Source organism: Odocoileus virginianus, chromosome 19, assembly GCF_023699985.2.
Source record: "Odocoileus virginianus isolate 20LAN1187 ecotype Illinois chromosome 19, Ovbor_1.2, whole genome shotgun sequence".
NCBI lineage: Eukaryota > Metazoa > Chordata > Mammalia > Artiodactyla > Cervidae > Odocoileus > Odocoileus virginianus.
In genome coordinates, this window is record NC_069692.1 from 16,247,335 (window position 1) to 16,273,403 (window position 26,069).

The window sequence follows — 26,069 nt, forward strand, 5'->3', positions numbered from 1 at the left end:
GTAACTTTAAAAATATTATGTAGTATCATTTAATAATTACTCATGTAAAGTTTTGTAATGTTCATTTTCCAGATGGGCAAATGAAACTTGTGAGGTTAAGGAACTTCAGAGCCAGAGTTACAGAGGCCATTACGTTCTCCTGAGCCTTGGTTTAGTAATAGGATATCCAAACTAGTATCCACCCACTGAGTTACTCAAAGAGGTCTTTTGAATGGATTCAGGTTGTTGAAGCATTTAGACTAAATCTGGAAATTGAAATTTATGCCTTTGTTTCTTTCAAACTAGGAAAATACTAAGATCTTGAAACTCAGTCTCAATAGTAATTCAGTTAAGACAGCTAATCAACTAGAAATGTAGTTAGCACCATGGTAATATAATTTTACTAGGCCAAAGCTGTCAAATATGAACATTAAGAAGTAATCCCCACTGATTTTTCCTTTGTCCATAGCAGGGAGAATATATCTATCTCAGTACTCTTTCCTGTTGAACCTAACTTCAGCTTGAGTTCTTTCAAGATTGCTTTATAGACAGTCAATACTAGTAGATAAACATTGACGTACAAGAAGAAAACTATTTTCCATTTGTGGTCTGGGAATTACATATTTGAAAGAATTAACACCCTCAAATCCTTCCCTTATAACTAAAGAATAGATCAGTACTGACAATATCCTGGCTAATAAACATAAATCTGTATTTAAATTAGACAGGAAGTATTGCCATTTATCCAGGAGACAGTGAAGAACAGGATAACAATCGCCATGTTTTAAGTATGAAATAGGGGGAAAACATAGAACATGTAGGGTTAAATATAACATCCTTCCTCGGGGAAAGAGTCCATAGCTTTTTAAAGGGGTCCATAGCTTTTTGAATGAGAAGGGATTTGGATAGACATTAAATGATTACAAATTGTGATTATTTCTATGAAGTATAGCATGCCATGAGAGTAAAACAAGGAAATTAATTTATGTGGGTAGAGTCAGAGACGGTCTGAACACGGAAGTGATAGTAAAACAGAACTTTAGAGTGAACAGGCATTAACCGTGTCAAGACAACAGTGCCTGTGCATTTATGTGCGTGTAGTTGGGTTTCGGGAGAGTAGACAAGTAGAGTGTTCCTCCTCAGAGCCTCAGAAAGGGAATATACTTGCAGGTTTCAGGAAAAGAAGAAAGAATAGTTTGAAGGGAAACTCCAAGTTAAATAAAAGCATGTGAAAAAATACTATGGTCCACTTATGAAGGAGGCTAAAATGTGGCATCATTTTTGATGGACTATAATAGAAGATGCTCCTTTTGATATTGCTTAAGCAGTATAGGTGAAAGGTAAACTATAGTCCTTTGAATGATATGAGGTGAGCAAGTGGAGATGGTTATAGAAACAACTGTTCTGAAAATCTTATCTTTGTAAGTAATTTGGAAAGAAAACGTTTAATAAGCTTAACTAAAAAGGGGTTTTAAAGATGAATTTTATAGTTTCCTCAGGTTAGGACTTATGTCAACAACAAACTGGTATCAGGGACTGGAGCTTGTGTAGCTCCTACCAATCACCCTGTATCTTTCTTTTCAGATTTTTTAAAAAAAATCTTAAAAAAAATTTTTTCATTTATTTTTGGTGACTCTGATCCTTCATTTCTGCGTGCAGGCTTTCTCTAGCTGTGGTGAGCAGGGGCTGCTCTCTAGTTGAGGTGTGTGATCCTGTCATCAAGGTGGCTTTTCTTGTTGCAGAGCAGCGGCTCTAAGTGCACGGGCTTCAGTAGTTGTGGCTGCTGGACTCTAGAGCCCAGGATCAGTATTTGGTGCACAGTCTCAGTTACCCCGGGGCACGTGGGATCTTCCTGGACCAAAGATCAACCCCGTGTCCCCTGAATTGGCAGGTGGATTCTTTATATATATATATATATATATATATATATATATATATATATATATATATAAATTTCATTGGAGTATAGTTGATTTAAATTTATTTATGTATTTTAATTAACTTATTTAATTGGAGGCTAATTAATTACTTTATAAGCTGGACCACTAGGTAAGTCTACTATCTAACTTTCTTTTGCATTGGATCTTCAATCTACATCTGTTGCTCTGTCCTCATCCCCTTCTTGTTTTGAATGTGACTGCATCTCAATACAGAAAACACAGTCTTCATATTCTTGCATTTTGAACATAAAGTCACACATTTTAAAATGACCTAATTACACAAAGGTAAATTTTTCATTTAAAACGTTCTTGTGGAACTAAAACTGTGAAGGTATATTTATTCAAGCCAGTCATAAAAATTTTAGAAACTCAAAAGCTTATCAGTAATAACCACTTGGTTGATATTTAAATAAGTTCAAATATGGAAGTATAAGTTAAAATAGATATGAGGTACTTATTGAGATCTCAAGTTTGAGATTTAGTTTTCATGATCAAAATTACAGTGTAATTAAGTGGATTCTTTTCACTTATTCTTTACCAAAGACATCAAGTTCTCAACATATATGATAATTAGAATGAGAGAGTTGGTAAAAGCTATGGCCACTCTAATATCTCAAAAAACCTCAGGATGTATTGCTAGTAAGCCCATTTTGTTGCCTTCATGATACTTGTTTCAAATTTATCAACTGTTTTCAAAATTCTGACCCATTCTTTCCTGAAATCATAAATAAAAACAGAAGTCTTTAGATGAATGTACTCCTTACTTATTTTCCCAACATCAATCTCAAACCTGCCTACAAAAAGATAATAGAGGAATCTGTAACTGAAGGGAGGTGTGGGCAAAGAGAAAATTAAAAAAAAAATTGGAGAAACTAGAACAAGTTGAATATTCTAGGTCAAAACCAGTAGAAAAAGTAAAACAATAAAAATGAAAGGGTACTTAGGAATAGAAAGGAAAAAAATGATAATAGTATAGTCCTAGAGAAAGTAGGAGAGAATGAAATCCACAGGCACATGTGAAAAGATTGGTCTTGGCTTGGGGAATGGACATTTCTTCTTTGTGTCAGGGGAAGATGAGGGTCCAGATATAACAAAACCCATATTTTCATTTCTCAGGGGTAGAGATAATATTTAATGACTTCTTTTAGCAAAAATGATAGAACTTTGATATTTTAACTGACAAAATGAACAGCTCTAATTATTTTTCAGGGGACAAAATATAGACCCCATCTAAAGCGATTCCTGCAACCGAATATAATGTAGCCACAAACCTAGGCAAAACTCAAGTAGACACTTAACTTTACAAAATCAAAATTTGTCTCCTTATTGCAAAATTCAGACTTAAATTGAAGAAAGTAGGGAAAATGACTAGACCATTCAGGTATGACCTAAATCAAATCCCTTATGATTATACAGTAAAAGTGATCAATAGATTCAAGGGATAGATCTGATAGCATGCCTGAAGAACTATGGATGGAGGTTTGTGACACTGTACAGGAGACAGTGATCAAAACTAAACCCAAGAAAAAGAAATGCAAAAAGGCAAAATGGTTGTCTGAGGAGGCCTTACAAATAGGTGAGAAAAAAAGAGAAGCTAAAAGCAAAGAAGAAAAGGAAAGATATACCCATCTGAATGCAGAGTTCCAAAGAATAGCAAGGAGAGAGATAAGAAAGCCTTCTCCAATGGAAAGAATAGAGGAAAACAATAGAATGGGAAAGAGTGGAGAACTCTTCAAGATATTAAAACTACCAAGGAAATATTTCGTGCAAAGATGGGCGTAATAAAAGACAGAAGTGGTATGGACCTAACAGAAGCATAAGATATTAACAAAATGTGGCAAGACAGAAGAACTATACATAAAAGATCTTCATGACCCAGATAACCATGATGGTGTGATCACTCACCTAGAGCCAGACATCCTGGTCTATGAAGTCAAGTTAGCCTTAGAAAGCATCACCACGAACAAAGCTAGTGGAGGTGATGGAATTCCAGTTGAGCTATTTCAAACCCTAAAAGATGATGCTGTGAAAGTGCTGCATTCAATATGCCAGCAAATTTGGAAAACTGAGCAGTGGTCACAGGACTGGAAAAGGTCAGTTTTCATTCCAATCGCCAAAAAAGGCAATGCCAAAGAATGCTCAAACTACCGCACAATTGCACTCATCTCACATGCTAGCAAAGTAATGTTCAAAATTCTCCATGGCAAGCTTCAACAGTACATGAACTGTGAACTTCCAGATGTTCAAGCTGGATTTAGAAAAGGCAGAGAAAGCAGAGATCAAATTGCCAACATCCGTTGGATCATCGAAAAAGCAAGAGCGTTCCAGAAAAACTTCTACTTCATTGACTACACCAAAGCCTTTGTGGATCACAACAAACTGTGGAACATTCTTCAAGAGATGGGAATACCAGACCACCTGACCTGCCTCCTGAGAAATCAGTATGCAGGTCAAGAAGCAACAGTTGGAAACGGATATGGAAAAACAGACTCATTTCAAATTGGGAAAGGAATACCTCAAGTCTGTACATTATCACCCTGCTTATTTAACTGATATGCAGAATACATCATGCAAAACACCAGGCTGGATGAAGCAAGAGCACAATCAAGATTGCTGGGAGAAATATCAATAACCTCAGATATGCAGATGACACCACCCTTATGGCAGAAAGTGAAGAAGAACTAAAGAGCCTCTTGAAGAAAGTGAAAGAGGAGAGTGAAAAAGCTGGCTTAAAACTCAACATTCAGAAAACTAAGATCATGGCATCCAGTCCCATTATTTCATGGCAAATAGATGGGGAAACAATGGAAACAGTGACAGACTTTATTTTCTTGGGCTCCAAAATCACTGCAGTTGGTGACTTTAGCCATGAAATTAAAAGACGCTTGCTCCTTGGAAGAAAAGCTCTGACCAACCTAGACAGCATATTAAAAAGCAGAGACATTATTTTGCCAACAAAGGTCCGTCTAGTCAAAGCTATGATTTTTCCAGTAGTCACGTGTGGATGTAAGAGTTGGACCATAAAGATGGCTGAATACTGAATAATTGATGCTTTTGAACTGTGGTGTTTCAGAAGACTCTTAAGAGTCCTTTGGACTCTAGGAGATCCAAACAGTCAATCCTAAAGGAAATCAGTCCTGAATATTCAATGGAAGGATGATGCTAAAACTGAAATTTCAATACTTTGGCCACCTGTTGTGAAGAGCTGACTCATTTGAAAAGACCCTGATGCTGGGAAAGATTGAAGGCAGGAGGAGAAAGGAATGACTGAGGATGAGATGTTGGATGGCTTCACCAACTTGATGTACATAAGTTTGAGCAAGTTCTGGGAGTTGGTGAAGGACAGGGAAGCCTGGCTTGCTGCAGTCTATGATGTCATGAAGGGTTGGACATGACTGAGTGACTGAACTGTACTGAACTGAGATTTTACAAATGCTTGGCATCAGACACATTTTCTTTCAAACAATACACAGAGTACTTTTACCTTGGGTTCTTGGAAAGTTCCCAGTGAGGATATTTCTACCTTTAATCTGCTGTCAGACTAGATGAAATATTAACTTTAAATTATTCTTGAATTATAAGGAATTTAGAGATTTCATATCTAGACTCTCTTCCTATCCACTTATTTCAGACTTACTCCATAGCACTGCCTCCTTTTCCAGCACTTTCTGATGTGTTTAGTAAAGTAATATATATATATATATATACACACACACACATACAATTTGTTCTTGTTTCTTTTTTATTTTTGTAAATTCAATGAACATATGCAGTTTTCTTCTGTAACAGGAGTTAGGATTCTTCTTCCTAATTTGTTACTGACAAAAATGTTTACTTTTTTCACTCTTCAAAATAAGAGTTTCAGAATTTAGTTTTTAACTCAATTCTTATAGCTTTCCTAAGCCAGTCATTCCTGCAAGTTGTAATTTTAAATATTGTGTTGCTTCCAGTTTTATGGTATGTAGGCCATCATGATGCATTTAGGAAGGAGATAGGTTATCAGTAAAGTAATTTTAAACAATAGGAAATGACTAACTTATAAATCTATTTTATTGAAGTGATGTCTTTTTATTACTAGCATAAGATATTAAGTACCATGGATAATATGTTGAATAGTAAGATCATATTAGCAAACTGCAATTGGGGTTTTGTTTAAAATATAACTTCAAAGTCTAAGGCATGTTTTGAAAAGCTAATAAATTGCTTATAACACTTGCAAAATAATATGTTCCTGTAATGTGATCAAAGACTTTATATTTGTATAATAATTTATTTCTCCTTGAATCATGTAGAGAGAGGACATTGAAATCTTGCTCATTTTAGCAACCTTTATTTTTCAACCTGATAAGCGGAGATGTATTCAGCATTTGATTACAGTTTATATAACAAAAGCTTATTTATTTGGTGTATTTTCAGTTCAGAGCCTCCTTTTGATTTGGCCCTAGATGGTCATTCTGAATATAGATGAGGATGTGCAGTGTGTAGTGTCAGCTCATTACTGGACTTAAATCTTGTAACGGCTCCATATTGTAGTGCTTAGCAAAGTGCCAGCCCCTTACTCCTCTGCAGCCTCCTTTTGATCTCTAATGATTCATGTTGATGGACTCATATGTTATAGACACTTTATGGCCATGTGATCTGTATCTTGTTTTTATTTATCTATTTTCTTAAAAAGATAGTAGCTCTCAATTTTTGAAGATGGAATAGAAAGAAAAGCAAGTGATTTGCCGACAACTTGAAGAAAAATTGTTTTAATCATCATGTTAAACCAGGGGGTTCTGTGTGACAGAGGTAGTTTAAAAATTTAGAAAAGGCAGGTAAAGCATGAGTTGGATGTGTTATTTATAGTGAGTTTTGAAATTCTATTTCAAAAATATATGTTATACTTTATAGTTCAGTACAAAGCAGTATGTATTTTATATAATGACTAAAGATCAAAAGCTAGCTAATATCAAAAGTGATAGCAGAATAATAAAAAATTGATGGATTAATGAATTGAATTTTCTCTTAACCTATGCTACTAATTTCCTAAGTTATGGTTACTAAATAAATAAATACCATGTTTCTTTAAAAATGTACTGATAGATAAAATAATGGTTTATTTTATAAGTACATTGAATATTCATGAGACTTCATTTTATATACATGAAAAGGAGACATAGTTCATTTTTATGCATTTGATCAACATTGTGATTAGTGGTTTTCTATATTTCAGTAAAGATCTAATTAGACTTTTAAAGTTGAACTAAAATACATGCTCAGTTGTGAATTAATTTTTTATTATCTTTTAATCTATATAAGTTTTGGCTTATCTGGCCAGTTAGGTTATATACTTTAAAGGTGTTATCAAAGATAGGTTGATGACTCAGTTACTTCTGAAGCTAAGGCTCTAGGCTGTAGACTTGACTTGTAGCCCTAAGCTGTACTTCAGTCTTGGATATTCCACAAATGTCTATGATGAATAATAATGTGCAGTTATTATTTCCACCAGGGGGGAAAAAAACACTTAAATCAGATACCACTTGCTTTTCTTTAAAAAATAATGTATTGAATGCTTCCTCAGGGCAAGCACTTTGTTTATAAACTACCTCATTTAAAACTTACATGTAACTCCATGCCTGATTCATGTCAATGTATGACAAAACCCACTGAAATGTTGTGAAGTAATTAGCCTCCAACTAATAAAAATAAATGGAAAAAATAAAAAATAAAAAACAAGTTAAAAAAAAAAACTTACACCAAACTTAAATCCCTTTTGCAGGTGGGGAAACTGGGACTTAAAAAGGGTTAAATAGTTTTCTAAGGTTACAAGACTAATAAAAAGTGATGCTTGTAGAATAAACTTACAATTACCAAAAGGGAATGGAGGAGGGATAAATTAGGAATTTGGGACTAACAGATACACACTACTATGTATAAAATAGATAATCAACAAAGACCTGATATAGCACAGGGAACTATATTCAGTGTTTTGTAATAACCTATAACAGAATAGAATGAAAAAGTATACATATGTATGTATAAATCATAAATATATATGTATGTATGACTCATATATGTATATATAACTGAATGAACTTGCTGTATATCTGAAACATTATAAATCAACTCTGCTTCATTTTTTTTAAGTGATGGCTTGGGTTTAAATTTAGGTTCATTTGATTCTTCAGGGTAGAGGTTTTTGTTTTTTAATTATACCACCTTCCTTTTTTTGTTTATAAGGAAAAAAATTATTATTATACTGATATTTGTGAAAAATAATCACCAGATTCCTTCATGATGCCTCAAATCACAAACATGAACAAATTTTAAAAGCTTCCACATGAATCAGTTTCCATTAGTAATCACTGGTAATTTTGTATATCGTTGCACCATAAAATCATTACCTTTTCCATTTTGATTTGGGTTTTCTATCTTAATAATGGACAGTTGTCCACTAATTAGAACACTAAATCAGTTTTGCATATCATTGTTTGCTTTTTTTTTAATATAGAGTAGGTGGTAATATAATAAACAATGTCATTCAAAATTCTGTTTTTAATTTATCTTAAACCTTGGATTAAGACTAAAAATTAATTATCCCTCTTCCCAGTCTCTTTGTAGCCCTTATAAGTACCAGCAATTGGTTTATATTTGTTTAACTATTTATGTGGTGGGAGAGGGTGATTTACATATGAACATCAAACATGAGAGTTATTCTGAGAGAATATGAAGCCACAGTAGCATTTGGCTTAGGTCAATGAGAACCAAGACATGATAATTTGTTCCAAAGACAAGATGTAAATTATCCTATGTCATGGACTTCAAAATCATTTGTCAGTACTCAAAAGAGTAAATTTTAAAGGCCTGGCACCCAAGGTTATAACTTAGGATGAAAAACCCTGCAAGACACACAGATGGCAATCTAATTATTGATGCATACAATTTTTACATATGTTCATAAGTAACTAATCATGTAACTGAACCTACTGAACTGCTTTGAAATCCAAGAAATTTTACAATTTAAAAATTTATTCAATTCTAAACCAGATCACAGAATGTTCTTTGTGGAAAGTACTATTATTCCTGTCTAATTGATTCAATAACTAAATCAACTTAGATTTTCTTTAAAAATTTATGTTTTTCATTTTGAAAATTTAAAAATTAAAATACACACACATAGGGTCTGGCCCACTAGGCATTAATAATTAAAACAGAGCTTTGTTACATCTTTGCTATGTTATATCTTTATTTATCTAAAGGGAAACTAGTTAATTTTAAAAATAAGAATGAATTTCTGTTACTTTGTCAAAGAAACAAATGTGGTTATGTATCTTGACTATGTTCATTTCTGGAATACTTGAGTGCAGGATAGTATATCATTTTTGAGAACACTTATTAAATAGGGAAATCCCTGTAGTCGTGTGTGATTGGCATGGCTTTACTTTCCAACAGAGTGTACTAAAAATTGTAGCAAAGACTTTATTCAACAAAATAAAACCATATAGCCACATTCACTGCTTCTGATTTATCATCATTATTTTTGACTCGGAATATCCCTCCCTCGGCATGCTGTTTTATGCCTTGTGATTCAGAGTGCCCTTTTATAGCATGCTGTAGCACTTCAGAAGGAGACAGCCCCAGTTCCTAACATTGCCATAAATCAGAGAGTCTGTCGCTATGGCAGTACTTGCAGGTTATTCTACCCTAGAGTCTCTGATTTTGGGGATTTTTTTTCCTTTTTGTTTTATCATTGAAAATGGATTCTGTTCTGGAAGGCTTAGGTATTTGTAGGTCATTTTCTTAAATGAAAGAAGTTTTGCCTGTGTGGACTGTTTGCACTTTAGTCTTAGGTATAATTTCTTTCATCTTATATTTTTTAGTTTGAGTTTCCCTTGAATTCAAACATAACTTTCCACACCAGAAATGTTCTCCAAAAGTGCCTTGCTCTCTTTAGCTTTAATCGGTAGCTTTAATCATTTTCTCTTAGAAGTAGGCTGATAATAACTCATAATATGTTCCCTTCAATGGGCATTGCATTTTAATAAAGAATATAAATGTAAAAACTCTAGTGGTGACATTTCAGGCATCTTGGCAGATAGCCAAGGGGGTAGTTCTTGCCGGGGGTCTCCCATTGTTCTTATGCCAGACCAGGTCAGAACTTGTGTAAATCTTTAAGCTTGTCTTCTATAGTGTGTGTCAAGAGAAGAATATTCTAGTGTCACAGGCGTTCATGTTACTTTTCTCACTCTGCAATATTATATGGGTTTTCTCTGTGTCTATATTTCTTCATTTTGATGTGTGCATTGAACATATTTTGTGGACATTATTCATTCTTTTGTTCAATGATTAGACTTCATCACTGCTCTTTGTACTGTCTCCCTTGTTTCTTCTGTGAGAAGAGTGTGATCGATACACCTGTATTGATGCTTGAACACTTCAGCAGAGTGACCATCACTTTATATACAGAAAAGTTGGCTTCGGTCAGCAAAACATCAGGTTGAAAAAGGGAAGTATCGCAAAATTTTGAAGCTAGTAGCGATAATGAAAATATAAGCAAGAAATATTCTTATTAAATGAAAGATGTTTCCAGAGTGTCAGTAAGCAGTCACATCTTAAAAAATAGAGAAATTACTCTTAATGAAACTATAGGGATAGATACATGCCATTATGAATTTGTCTAAACCATAAAACGTACAATACCAAGAGTACATCCTAATAGAAACTATGGTCTTTGGATGATGAGTTTGTATTAATGTCAGTTCATCATCAATGGTACATTTGTTCAGTTGTGACAAATGTATACTATTCAGGTAGAGGATGTTGATAATGAGAGCTGTTCTGCATATATAGGGGTAGGGAGCATATGGGAAATCTTTATACCTTCCTTTCAGTTTTGCTGTGAACCTAAAACTGCTCTAAAAAATTAACCTACTAAAACATAATATAAATGAAAATTAAAGATGGCATATATTAATGTATTGCATTAGTTCATTGTAAGAAAATAAGAGAATTAACAAAACAAATGAAGATATGAAGAACAATAACAGCTCGATTTATTGAGTTTATTTTATGACACACATTATGCTAAGGAAACTGAATAACTTACCTAATTAAATTCTCACAGTGACCCTGTAAGAAAGTATCATTATTCTCCCCTTTCACAGATGAGGAAACTGAGATTAGGGATGTTTAGTAAATAAATAAGGTTGAATGAGACTCTTTAGTTTTTCTTAATTTGTGTCTTCCTTTTCTTTTTCTGTTTCCCCCTCCCCTGCCTCTCCTCCCCTACCTTCCTTCCTTTGGAATCCTTTGGAAATGTATCACTCCAGTAAATGAGGATAGGGGTGGGAAAGTAAAGGAAGAGATTATTGTATGGGTGGCAGTCTGAAGGTCAACTTCAGAAAAGATGCCTCTCTGACTCATTTCATACCTATAACCTCACCCATGATAGGAACAAGATAACCTATATGTTTAATGATTCTATCAGTCATTCCAAATAGAGACTAGATAAAAACTAGATGAATAACTAAAAGGCTTTTATTACTGGGCATTTGAATGATTTTGTAGTGCCTCACATCATGTTTTATTTAATTGGTTGTCATAATAAATGCACTTTGACTAAAGGATAAATGTTTTCTAAGGCACATGTTCATTCATTTCATGACTATATGAGACTGTATTAGGAGCTCATGATACATCTTCACTTATCATTTCAAGATCCCTGAATGACTGGTATTAAAATCTTATTATAGTTAAGGATGAGGCAAATCGTCAGTTATGGTAGCCTACAGCTACAGTGAAAATGTTGGAGCCAGGATTCAAACCTAGTTTGGTCTCTCTCCTTAGCTCATTTCTTTCCACTATAATATTCTGCTTCCCGATGTTCAGAAATATTTAGCTGATTTATCCTTCCCTCTTCGTGTGTGTGCGCATTTGTGGGCTCAGTCATGTCCAACTCTTTGCTTTTGCTTATCCACCTTTTGGTGCTAAATAGCCTTTAAAATCTGAAATTTTCCTTGGAAAAAATTGTGGCTTTGGTGTCCATTGTGTGATGCCATGTTACTTATATTGACCTAAAAGAGAAATGTATAAACTTGATGGTGATTAAGTGTCACCCAAGAGAACAATAGAAGCAGTCTAGAATAAAGCAGTCTAGTTAGTTTGGCTTCATTCTTCTCTAGGGAGAACAACTCAAATCAAGTGTGGGGTAGTTTCTATTGGAATGAAAATAACCTGGGCACTACAGAGTGCATGAGAATAGAAGGGAAGGTTAAGAGAACTGTCAGCTTCTTTTAGTGAGAGAGTAACAATAATGAAGCACTACAAGAAGCCTTATACCTTTCAGGAAAGATAAACAAAGCTACATACTGTTCTTGAAAATGTGAATGGAAAGAGAAATATAGTAAAGACTCTATATCTCTTTTCACTTAAAAACATTCTACTCAGCAAAACTATCGAAGACTTTGTCACCCACTATTATAGTTATTCAACTTGATTTGAGATAAAATAGTTCTAGCCCTCTGATTAAACAGGCTCTTATATTAGGAATGATTTAGGAAAGAATGGGATTTGTTATAAGCTATTAAAGATATGTTAAAGTATTAAAATTTTTTAAGTGAAGGTCAGTATTACAAATGAGCATGAAATAAATACTAAATCATGTACATTGTTTAATTCAGCCACATAAAACTAAACATTTTTGTTTTAAATGGAAAGGGAGGGTGGAGAAGAAAACTTTGTCAGTTTATTTTTTAATCTAATTCTCTTGTTGGTACAATGATTTGGAATCCAATATACCTTTCAATTAATTTCTAAATTTCACTTATTTAGATCTACTAAATTAAAATATATAAGGATATATTTTGAAAAATTTCAAGTTGATTCTGATATCTACCTGTGATTTGATGTAAAATGGAAAGTTGTTGATTTCCTATACACACACACATTTTAAATACATATATATACACACACATACAAATACAGGACATACAAATATATCTGTATTTACAGATCTATAAATATATATATACAGATCTCTATATACCTATATGTAAATTATCTATATATATCCTCTTCACACTGAAAACATCCTAAGATAGAATAATGTCTTATTCATTGTTGTATCCCTTGTGCCTAGAATCCAGAGCCTGGTTCCTCAGAAGCATCTCAGAACATACTAGTCAAAAGAAAGAATAATTCTCAGAGGGGAGTGGGTGGCAAGAATAGTGCCAGTTATCCAACTATCAGATTATCCACGGTTAGGGAAGTAGGTCCTAAGCACTACCTTAGTAGTGTTGTGAGACCTCAAACTCTGGGGATAAAATGGGGGGTACTGAGAAGACCAAATGGAAAAGCTAGTCTTGTTAATCCCCTTCAGGGAGCAATGCCTTGTCCTGGCAAAGGGGCTTATGTAACTCAATCAAGTTACGAGCCATGCCATGCAGGGCCAGGCAAGACAACAGGTCATAGTGAAGAGTTCTAGCAAAACATGGACCACTGGAGGAGGAAATGGCAATCCACTCCATTATTCTTGTTGTGAGAACCCCAAGAGCTGTTCAGTTCAGTTGCTCAGTTGTGTCTGACCCTTTGCCACCCCATGGACTGCAGCATGCCAGGCTTCCCTGTCCTTCACCAACTCCCAGAGCTTGCTCAAACTCATGTCCATCGAGTCGGTGATGCCATCCAACCACCTCATCCTCTGTCATCCCCTTCTCCACCTGTCTTCGGTCTTTCTCAGTATCAGGGTCTTTTCCAATGAGTCAGTTCTTCACATCAGGTGGCCAAAGTATTGGAGCTTTAGTTTTAGCATCAGTCCTTCTGATGAATATTCAGGACTGATTTCCTTGAGAATGGACTGGTTTGATCTCCTTACAGTCCAATGGACTCTCAAGAATCTTCTCCAACACCACAGTTCAGTAGTATCAATTCTTTAGCCTTCAGCTTTCTTTATGGTCCAATTTTCACATCCATACATGACTACTGGAAAAACCATAGCTTTGACTTACATGGACTTTGTTGGCAAAGTAATGTCTCTGCTTTTTAATATGCTGTCTAGTTTGGTCATAGCCTTTCTTCCAAGGAGCAAGCATCTTTTAATTTAATGGCCGTAGTCACCATCTGCAGTGATTCTGGAGCCCACAAAAATAAAGTCTATCACTGCTTCCATTGTCTCCCCATCTATTTGTCATGCAGTGGTCAGACCGGATGCCGTGATCTTAGTTTTCTGAATGTTGAGATTTAAGCTAACTTTTTCACTCTCCCCTTTCACTTTCATCAAGAAACTCTTTAGTTCTTCTTCACTTTCTGCCATAAGGGTGGGGTCATCTGCACATCTGAGGTTATTGATATTTCTCCCAGCAATCTTGAATCCAGCTTCTGCCTCATCCAGCCCTGTGTTTCTCATGATGTACTCTGCATATAAGTTAAATAAGCAGGGTGACGATATACAGCCTTGACGTACTGCTTTCCCAATTTGGAACCAGTCTGTTGTTCCATGTCCAGCTCTAACTGTTGCTTCCTGACCTGTATACAGGTTTCTCAAGAGGTAGGTCAGGTGGTCTGGTATTCCCATATCTTGAAGAATTTCCCACTGTTTTTGGTGATCCACACAGTCAAATACTCTGGCATAGTCAATAAAGCAGTAGCTGTTTTTGTGGCACTTTCTTGGTTTTTCGATGATCCAGCGGATGCTGGCAATTTGATCTCTGGTTCCTCTGCCTTTTCTAAATGCAGTTTGAACATCAAGAAGTTCACGGTTCACGTACTGTTGAAGCCTGGCTTGGAGAATTTTGAGTATTACTTTACTAGTGTGTGAGATGAGTTCAATTTTTCTTCTTATTTCCCCATCATTGTTCAAGATGGTTGAGTCTTGAGCTCATGCTGCGATTGATCATGGTCAAAATTCCCCAGATTATTAAGATTTGTTTTTGTCATACATGGCATTTCATACAAAAATACCTTTTTACCTTGTTTTATTAATGCATTTTAAGAACTTGAAGGGATGCCTGATACATAATAAAGATTCAATAAATATTTACTTAAGGATTAAAATTATCATGTTTCTGTGGAGATTTTAATTAGTCTGTGGTAGATTCTTCAGTTTATATCTTATCATCTTATAGAATAGTATATAGTCTTCTAAAGTCTCATTGGACTTTTCCAACAACAGCAGGTAGATAAGACTGTTACTATCCTAGCTGTTTTACACAAGAGAAACCTAAGGCCCAGAAAGATCAAATTTCTTCTTTTATTTCACAAATTTATATACGTTTAGAATTAGAAAGATTTAAAATATTGTCTGCTTTAAATCGTCTGCATTCCCAACAAAGCTTCTTATAGTTGAGTTATTTTAATGGTGAATAAGGCCTTGCCCCTGAAAACACTTCTGCCCATCCTCTTCATTCCACACAGCCTCCCACTTTTATGTATGTGAAGTCATCTTGTATATGAGAGGCTTTCAACATTTGGGGGAAAAATAAGCAGATACATTCTGAGAACTCTCTTGTCCTGACTAAACACTGGTTCTTTTAGCCATGCCTTGTGAGATGTGGTTTTGAGATGGTTTAACCACATATGCTTCCACATATGCTTCAGTTAGTTTAGCTCATTCAATCATTGTAGTCATGACTTAGCTCAGTCTCTATTTATGAGTCCTAATGAAGTTCTGTATGATATATCTGCACTGTTTCATTTAAACTTTGCTGTAACTCAGTTAGATTGTTTTAATGAAGATTCTTATTACAGAAGCAAAAAGTCATTTGAGTTAACTTAAAGAAATTAAAAAGAGAAAAAAGCAACATGGATTTCATGGCATGGGTGCTCTGAAACTCAATGGGAACTTTTGAAAGGTAGGAAGTTGCCTAGGTGTGAAGCTACATGGTGAGAAATTTTGACAAAGAAAAAGAAGACCTGACTAGGGATGAGATGTTGATAAAAAGGCTTGGAAGGGTTTATAACACAGAGCTGTCATATTTGTTTCATAGATAAATTGTCAAGATTTTATGGAAAATTGAAACTATTTTTTGATTCACCTAGTTGACTACTCATGCCCTAATAGACCTTTTACCAGCTTATAGCTAACTAATTTACCCTGATATATACATACATATATGTATGTGTATATATATATATATATATATATATATATATATATTCTGCCTTCAATGCATTTTCCATTTTTTTGTTCACTCTTTCAACATGCTCCATACCACCAGACCCTGAGAAATTTCAGAGGCAGAAGTTGTTTGAATTTCTGTTGTATTTCCCATCCTCTAATATGCAATTGTCTTACCAATATATCTAGAATAGTTGCTACTTCTTGCTCACTTGGTGAGAACAATTTAATTGCTGTGATAGACCTTGAAACAGATCATCCCTGGATTGCTGACCTGTAGTAACTATGACATAATGCATGTTGTTTTAGGTCATTAAGTTTTCAGGTAATTTGCTGTGAAGTATAGATAACCTATATGACTTACATACTCCATCTTTTATTTAAAGTTATAATCAGAATCTGGTAAGTTTGGTTCACTCTAGAGGTCAATTTTCTGTCTCAGAAAAGTCAATTTTAAGTAATGAGTGAAAAATATTGTATATGGGAAAGATGACTACTTAGGTTAATATTCCAAACCAGAGTACTTTTGAGAATAAAAGCTGGCATGGTTAATGATGAATAAGCATAAGAAGAACTCTTCTAGGTAGATAGAGAGGGTCACCTAACTCAAAAAACAGTGACTTCCTGGGCCTGTGGAAAGGCCTGGCTAAGGCAGAAGAGAAAGTTGAATATGGCAGACAAGTGGTTCACCTATTTGAATCATGGGCATTATTTTCCCTGTTATGTAACTGGAAAACTGAGACTCAGGCAAATTGTCTTTCAAATGGCAATAGATCATGTTAAAACTAATGGATCTGGGATTCATACCCAGATTTGTGTCATTCCTAAGTTTCTTGTTCTTTCTACTTAGTCATTGCATCTCTGCGGAACCCAATATGCTGCTCTAGGGTAATCAGAAAGCCAGGGCAGGAGTATCATTTTTTTGTTCTGGATTATTCTAGAATGATCCTTGTTCAGTTCTCAACTTCGGGTGCACATTAGAATTATCTGGAGAAGTTTGAAAATACCAAATGACTACTCTTCTTATCAAAATTAGCAAATCAGAATCTTTTGCAGTGGGATCAGGCATCAGTATTTTAAAATTGTGCCTGATGATTCCATTCTGTAGCCAATCTTGAGATGAAGGAGTCTTATGAGGGCTAGTAGTTGGGGAACAGACATGAAGAACTTTGGATTGGGAAGGATGATGGAGGGTTTTTGAGGTCACAATTTCTTATATAACTTTTCTTTTCCTCTCATTGACAAGAGAGGCCTGGAAATCTGTATTTTAAGCAAGTGTCTCGATTCTTATCAGATAAGTTTGGGACTTGCTGATATAATCCATCTTCAAAAATAGGCTGTTGTATTTAGTTATAATAATGCCTTATTTCTTTATTAAAGTACCTTTTACTCAGCACTGACATTTAAATTTTAGTTACTTTTTCTGACACTCAGAAAAAAAATAGCTGTCTGAAAAATCATTTCTGAAAATTCATAAGTGGGTATGGCTGGTCAGTGTTTCTACTAGTGGGGATAAGTCTTTGACACAGAATGGAAAATGGAGATCTAATGTTTTTTCTCAGGTATTACAAAAATATCAGATGTTAACAAGTTCACTGCTTTGCTACTTTTTGTGTATTAGGAAGACTAAAGGATATAAAATAAAATATTCATAACTGATCTCTTTAATCATCTGCCTTTACATTGAAGAAGGGGAGCTTCTTACTTTAAATTTTCTCAGCTTTTTTTCATCCAGAAAGAATATAAAATGTTTTTTTTCTATGAGAATGGCTACATCCACAGTCTTTTGAATTTTACCTCAGAGTAGATGTATTTCTGCAAGTGTTGGAGATAGGCATAGGCATATGATTTAAGATGAGAAGTAAAAAATAAATTGTTCAATTAAAACTACTGTGGGAATTTTGGGGAGAAAGTAATTACCAGAGTTGGAACTTATCCAGGACAACAGTTAATGCTCCTCTGCATAATGAAGAAGGAAAATGGGAAATGAGCCTATCCCCACCTCCACCCCTTGTGTCAGAGTGTATTACATTTATGTTCTTGTTGCTACGTACTACTCAGATAGGAGAGAAATTTATTACCAGACTTACAGAAAAAGACATGTGGTTAGTTTGTACCTCATAATTCAAAAGCCACAGAAGCCCCAGCAAAAATCCCCAAACTGAAATTTCTTCTGTCATAGAGTGTTTAAATGGCATGCAGTATGTGAGCTGATAGCCATCAGTCAGGCATCATGTATTAGGGTATCCGGCAAGCCCCAAAATATTACATTCTGGATCCACAGAAACAAAGTCCATGATCTTATTTAGCTATCAGAGAAGTAGAGATTTCAAATATAAAATCATTAAAGCATAAGAATCATTATGTGATCACTGAAGTATTTTTCTCTCTTGATCTATATATATGTGTGTGTGTGTGTGTGTGTTCAGTTGTATCTGGCTCTTTGTGAGCCCATGGACTGTAACCCACCAGACTCTTCTGCCCATGGAATTTTCCAGGCAAGAGTACTGGAATGGGTTGCCATTTCCTTCTCCAATATATGTATGTATACAGATAAATATTAACAAGTTGAACAAAAACACATATACTTGGGCAAGATCTGTCTAATAGCAATATCTGGTATAGTTGGACATTTCAATTTAATGTAACTTTAATATGTTTGGTTTTAGTTTTGTCATTTTTTTTCTGTGTTTTCCCTTGTTTTTCTTTTTTTTTTTTAATTTCACTTTCTGCAGTTGATTTGAACATTTTTTTAGTGTTGAATTTTAATTTTTTCATTATATTTTTGACTGTGTATCCTTGTATTTTTTAAAATGGTTGCTGTATGGATTATAATATACATACTTAACATTTGACTGACTTAGAATAAATTATCTACCACTGAAAGTGGAATGATGATTTTGCTATTGTGTAGGTTTTTTTTTTTTTAAACTACCTCGCTCCTTTGTGCTTTAGTTGTCTCATATATTACATAGACATACATTGAAATTCTCATCAGATATTATTATTATATTTGTTTTCAATTGTCAAACATATTTTAAAGAGCCTAATAGAAGAGAAATGATCTATTATATTTAATCATTTAGTATTATTTTTACAGATATTTACTATTTCTATTGCTTGTCTTTATTCTTGATTTTTCCAAGGTTACTTCTGGTAATATTTCTCTTAGCTAAAATAATTTATTTAGCAATTATTCTAGAATAGGTATGTTTGTTATAGATTCTCATAACTTAATTTCATCTGAGAATGACTTTTCTTTCAATTTCATTCCTGAAGGATATTTTGGCTGCTTATAGAATAAGTGGGCTGACAATTCTTTTCTTCATGTACCTTCTTCTTTCTGGTTTTCATTGTTTTCTGATGAGAAACATGCAGTCATTTGAATTCCTTCCCTGTAACACATGTTCCATTTCCTTTAGCTACAATAGAGATTTTTTGGTTATTGTGTTTATGCATGGATTTTTTTGGTTATTATATGTTTATGCATGGATTTCTTTGAATTAATTACATTTGAGCTTTGATTAGATTCTTGAATATGTAGGCTTTTGTCTTTCACCTAATCTGGGACATTTTCAGTCATTACTCAAAATATTTTTCAGTACCACATTCTTTCTTCTCTCCTTCTGGGGCTCTGAAAACCTAAATAGTAGACCTTTTGTTATTGTCCCAAGGCTCTTGGGGCTGCATTTATTTATTTTTAATGTATTTTCTTATGTTCAGAATTGATGGTTTCCATGGATCTTTCTTTAGTTTCACTGATTCTTCTGTAATCTACATTAAAATTTAAAGCCTATCCAGTGAGCTTTTAATTTCTATTATATACATATATATATTTCAGTTACAAAATTTCTCTTTCTTCTGTTTGTTTATATATTTCTTTGGTATTTATATTTTTCCACTTATTTCAAGAATGTTTTCAGTTGCCTATTGAAACACTTTTGTAATAGATACTTTTAGGTCTTTGTCAAATACATCCAATATCTTGCTTCTGCATTGGCATCAGTCCATTGTCTTTTTCTATGAGCTTTTTCTCTTCTTCTTCTTCGTATGCCTAGTAATTTTGGATTGCTGTCTGGGCATTTTAAGTATTATGTTATAAACTTCTGAATCCTGTTGTAAATTCTATATGACATGTTAATAATTTTGTTTCAGCATACCATCAATGTAAGAGCACAAATTCCAACATACCTAAGTGCTATAGTTCCTTTGTCAGTTCAGTTCTCAAAACCTATTCAGTGCTTTTCAAATTTAAATGTGTGCACCACCCAGTGGTTAGAGAGACTAGGGTGTCAGTACGTAGGTTCACTTCTCAGACGCTTTGGAAGTCTGATCAGATCTACATTATTCAGCTTGCGGTCAAGCCCATGGAGTCATGAATAGCTTTAAGGGCTTGTTTCCCCGAGTTTCTCTGTCTTTATCTCTCTGCAGTCCCTCCAGTACTTAGCAGTTTTGAGGCTTCCTTTTCAGGCTTCTAGACGATGAAGTAGTGCTTTTTGATCATGCTTTGCTACTTGCTTCCAGGACTGCACTCACATCTGGAAAGATAGAGACAAAAACAATGGGTCATGTGACCTGCCTTCATGGGATTACAGTTCTACCAATCAGAAAGACAGGTTTCTTCTTCAGAATTTTGGTTCCTGCAGGGTCCGGTTCCCAATGCTACTGCTAACTCACCATAGGATTGCTTGTGGGCTGTTTTGAGGGACTACAGAAAAAGATGAAAAGGTATTTCCACACTCTGTGTTTTAGGGGTTCTCTTCATCACTTCTTGAGTCAGAACTAAAGTGCTCCTCCCTGAGATCTTTCTATTTGCACCCCAACACTCCTTTCTGTTTTGAACATCATTGAGATGAGGTTGAAGGGGAAAAAAATGGAAAGCTTATCACTGATTATGGTCTTTCCTCACCTGTATGTTACTGTTTACTTTCTAGAGACATCAAATAGCTGTTCTGTGCATTCTGGTCCAGATTTTATAGCTGCATTCAATAGGAAAGACAGAAGTAGAATGTGCTTACTCTATATTGGAACTTCATCCTTCAACTCTTATTTTAAAATTCTCGTCAAAAGTAAATAATTACCTTAATTCTTCCCTTACATTTCCGTTGAAATTGATCAACCTAGCTCAAAAGATCTTTATGTATATACATACACAGAAGTATAAAGAAGCTGTTCATATTTGCTTGTTTCAAAAAGGCACTGAGAACAGTTTTAAAGGGGTTTAAATCATAAATATGCAGCTTCAGTCTTACATTGTCAATAATCTATTAAATATTATGGAGTGAAGAGGCTAGAAATGACTACAGACTAATTTCAATAAAATGTTTATAGAGTATTCTGTGCACAGAAAGATACAGTAATATCAAAGAAATACATATTTTAAAATGTATTTAATATTCAGTAACTATACATGTTGTGCTTAAATGCTTAAAATTTGTTGGCAAAATGACCCAAAGTCATAAAAGTTTATTTCTTCAATACAACTTGATATATTAAACTTGGCTCCTGGTTTCACATGTGTATGAAAAAAGTGGTATAGACAGACAGTATATTCTATGAATTCTAAGGTAAGAGACCCTGCTCTGGAGTGCTGGGGATTGGAGATGTTTTCTACAGAAATGATAATATGAGCCTGTGGTATGGGAGAAAGTGGATGAGAGAGAAAGAAGGATGCACTGTACTACCACGGCGGAACAAAGACCTATATGGAGTTACACACACACTCTAATTACAAGTTCAGACCTTTTCCTTGGACCCCTCTGTCAGGGTGTCTACCAGGACTACTTTGTTGTAACTGAGTGAGACTCTTCATTTTATTATCCAGCACATCCAAAGTGCTGAATTCCTAACACATGATCCATATTTATCCTAATATCAGGCAAAAATCAATAAAACTGAACATTTGCACCACAGTAACAACTTTTTCATTATAAAGCTGGGCTCAATGAATTTTATTAAAGTACCAATGAGTTTTAAAACCTCTAATGAAAAGTAGTTTTCATGAGTAATTAGTGACTTTAATACAGTTTTTGTGGGGTAGAGCATTATTATGCTAATTATACATGGAGAACATTATTAATAGTCATCAAATTTGGTTATGCTCTACATAAAGTTTCGCTATTCATTAAAAATAATAACAACAATAACAGCACAATAGCTCTTTGGAGTATTCTGTCAAAACCTGCCACATGCCTTGTTTATTTAAATATGGAATACTAAGTAGTTTTCTGACTCCAAAGGAAAGAAAACAATGTATGACCTTACTAAGTTATGACCTATTTCTCTCTTATTAGATTTTCTGGATCCACTGCTGAGGTTAAAAAATGGGTACAATCTCAATGTTAATTAAGCACATTTTAATTGCTTTATAATGCTAATATTTTAAAATATGCATTAGTCTGGATATAGATTTGGTTGCATGTACCAGAGACCTAATATAAGGGTATCCTGGACAAGGTGAACTTTATTTTCTTTTTAACAAAAAATACCTAGTTATATGGTGCTCTGCCTCATGAAAACACCAAGGAAGTAGGCACCTTCTCCCTTGTTGCTCCCCTAAATGATGTCAGTAGGACTTACCTTTCAGATCTTCTTCTATGTTGCCTTCATCCTCATCTGATAGTAGGATGACTATAGTAAAATACCTAAACCTTATACTTCACATCAGAAAGTCAGTGGAAAAAAGTAAATCTCTAACCAGAAGCCAGGAAGAAAAATTCATTTACTCTATGTCCTTCCCTGACCTACTCACCTTAGCCTAAGGATGAGATGGACTATCTAACTTAGACTAATTAGGGCTCCAACGGTAAAGTCAACTTTAGTTAAACCACATTGGCTGAGAGTTGGATTGAAGTAAACTTTTTAATAGAAAATTACAGTATTATTGCTGGAAGGAAGGAGAATTTGACACTGGAGAGGTAAACGTTATATTTCCACTCAACAGTATTACTGTGAGTGGTATGCATGCCAAAACCACTATAAATAAAATTTTATATCTCTCAACCTCTAAACATTAGTGGTTCACTGTTTGCTTCATTTTTAAGTATAAGAGATGTAACTGCTTCGTCACAAAGGCCAGGATGGAAAAATCACCTTGAAATCACTGATACAGACTTTAAAAGAGTAAAGTAAAAGGATAGAGTCCAAAAAAGTAGAGATTGCATCTTGGAATCATTTGGGGAATTGCAAGACTGGCTATAAATGTAAATGTCAAATATAAACTGAAAAGCTATAAAAAGCTTGAAAAATATTTGAATAACCTTGGGGAGGTGAGATAGAGTAAGAGACTATTAAACTATTTGAGAAACCCAGAAGTCATAAAAGAAAAGATTTATGTTTAACTACATACACATTAAACAAATAAAAACAAGAATGACAAATGATAGCACAAACCAAAAGTTACTTGTGAAAAATATTAACAAATATAGGGAAATTACTGTGTCTAGAATGCAAAGGCTTAGTTCTTTTAAAAAATCAATAAAATGATAAAACTAGCCAGGCTGATTAAGAAAAAAGAGAAAGTTACAGAGTAATAATATCAGAAATGAAAGGGATTATCACTACTGATTTGCTGGTCATTAAAAGAACAATAACAATATTGTATCGTATACCCTCAAATTGATAACTTCGATGAAATGGACCAGTTTCTTGGATGATACAGACTATCACTTCACAAATGGAGAGATAATCAAAATAAACATGTTGATTAAGAAGATTGAATCAACAATTAATAACCTATATTAGTGCTATTCAGAGAAATAGAACAAATAGGATATAACTAATTATATATATTTTATACATATATTTATGAGTATAAGGAATTGGCTCGTGTGATTATGGAGACAGAAAGGTTCCATGATCTGCAGTTGGCAAGCTGGAGACCCAGGAAAGCTTATGTTATAGTTACAGTCTATGTTCAAAGGCTTGAGAATCAGAAGATCCAACAGGTTCCAGTTCAAAATCTGGCATATTTGAGACCCAAGAAGAGTTGATTTTTCAAATTGAATCTGAATGGAGGAAAAAGAATGCCCATTTCAGTTCAGTCACTCATGTCTGACTCTTTGTGTCACCTTGGACTACAAGATGCCAGGACTCCCTGTCCATCACCAATTCCTGGAGCTTACTCAAGCTTATGTCCATCAAGGTGGTGATCCTATCCAACCATCTCATCCTCTGTCATCCCCTTCTCCTGCCTTCAGTCTTTCCAGCATCAGTGTCTTTTCCAATGAGTCAGTTGTTCACATCAGGTGGCCAAAGTATATGAGCTTCAGCATCACTCCTTACAATGAATATTCAGGATAGATTTCCTTGAGAATGGACTGGTTGAATCTCTCAAGAGTCTTCTCCAGCACCACAATTCAAAAGCATCAGTTTTTCCGTACTTGGCTTTCTGTGTAGTCCAAATCTCATATTTGTACACAACTACTGGAAAAACCATAGCTATGACTAGACAGACCTTTGTTGGGAAAGTAATGTCTCTGCTTTTTAATATGCTGTCTAGGTTGGTCGTAACTTTTCTTCCAAGGAGGAAGCATCTTTTTATTTCATGGCTGCAGTCACCATCTGCAGTGAGTTTGGATTATACAGATTAATCTGTATTAATCTTAATACAGATTAAGAAAGAAGAAATAAAGCTGTCTTTGTTCACAGATGACATGACTGTGTAGAAAATTCTAAAGATTTAGCAACAATGAAAAGTTCCAGCAACTAAACAGTTATAGCAAGGCTGAAGGATGTAAGATTAGTATACCAAAGTCAATTGCTTTCAATATACCAGCAATGAAAATTGGAATTTGAAATTAAGAACATAACATCATTTACATTAGCACCATGAAAAATGAAAAATTTAGGTCTGGATCTAACAAAATGTGTTCAGCATCTCTTGAGGAAAATTGTAAAACTCTGATGAAAGAAATCAAAGACTTTCCACACAGAAAACTATTTCCTGTTCAAGTCCCCAACTTGGTCTGTAGATTCAATACAGTCTTAATCCAAGTCATAGCAGTTATTTAGTGGATATATACAAGCTTATTCTCAAGTTTCTATAGACAGGCAAAATGACCCAAAATAGGTAACATAACACTGAAGGAGAATGAAAGTGGAAAATCGACACTACATTTACAGTTTAGTAGTAAACGAGATAGTGTGGTATTAGTCAAATAATAGACAAACGCCAGTGGAACAAAACAAAGCCCAGAAATAGATTTATTCAGATATGGTCAAATGATCTTTTACAGAGTAGAAAAGATAACTCAATAAAGAAAATGCTTTTCAGTAAGTGGTACTAGAACAATTGAGCATTCATACACGAAACAGTTAATGTAGATACAGAGTTTAACATTTCACAAAAATTAACTTGAAACTGAAGTTAAATTAAGACACTTGCTCCTTGAAGAAAATCTATGACCAATCTAGACAGCATATTAAAAAGCAGAGACATTACTTTGCCAACAAAGATCTGTCTAGTCAAAGCTATGGTTTTTCCAGTAGTCGTGTATGGATACGAGAGTTGGACTATAAAGAAAGCTGAGCACTGAAGAATTGATGCTTTTGAACCCTGGTGTTGGAGAAAACTTGAGAGTTTCTAGGACTGCAAGAAGATCAAACCAGTCCATTCACAAGGAAATCAGTCCTGAATATTCATTGTATGGACTAATGCTGAAGCTGAAACTCCAATACTTTGGGCCACCTGATGTGAAGAACTGACTCACTGGAAAAGATGCTGATGTTGGGAAAGATTGAAGGCAGGAGGAGAAGGGGACAACAGAGGATGAGATGGTTGGATGGCATCACCAACTCGATGGAAATGAGTTTGCGCAAGCTCCAGGAGTTGGTGACAGACAGGGAAGCCTAGCATGCTGCAGTCCATGGGGTCACAAAGAGTCAGACATGACTGAGCAACTGAACTGAACTGAAGTTAAAATGTAAAACTGTAGATAGAAAGAAGATAAGAGACCCAAATGTAAATAACCTTGAGTTTAGCAATGAGTTTGTAGATACAGCACTAAAAGCACAATCTATGAAAGAGAAATTAAGTTGGATTTTGTTAAAATTAA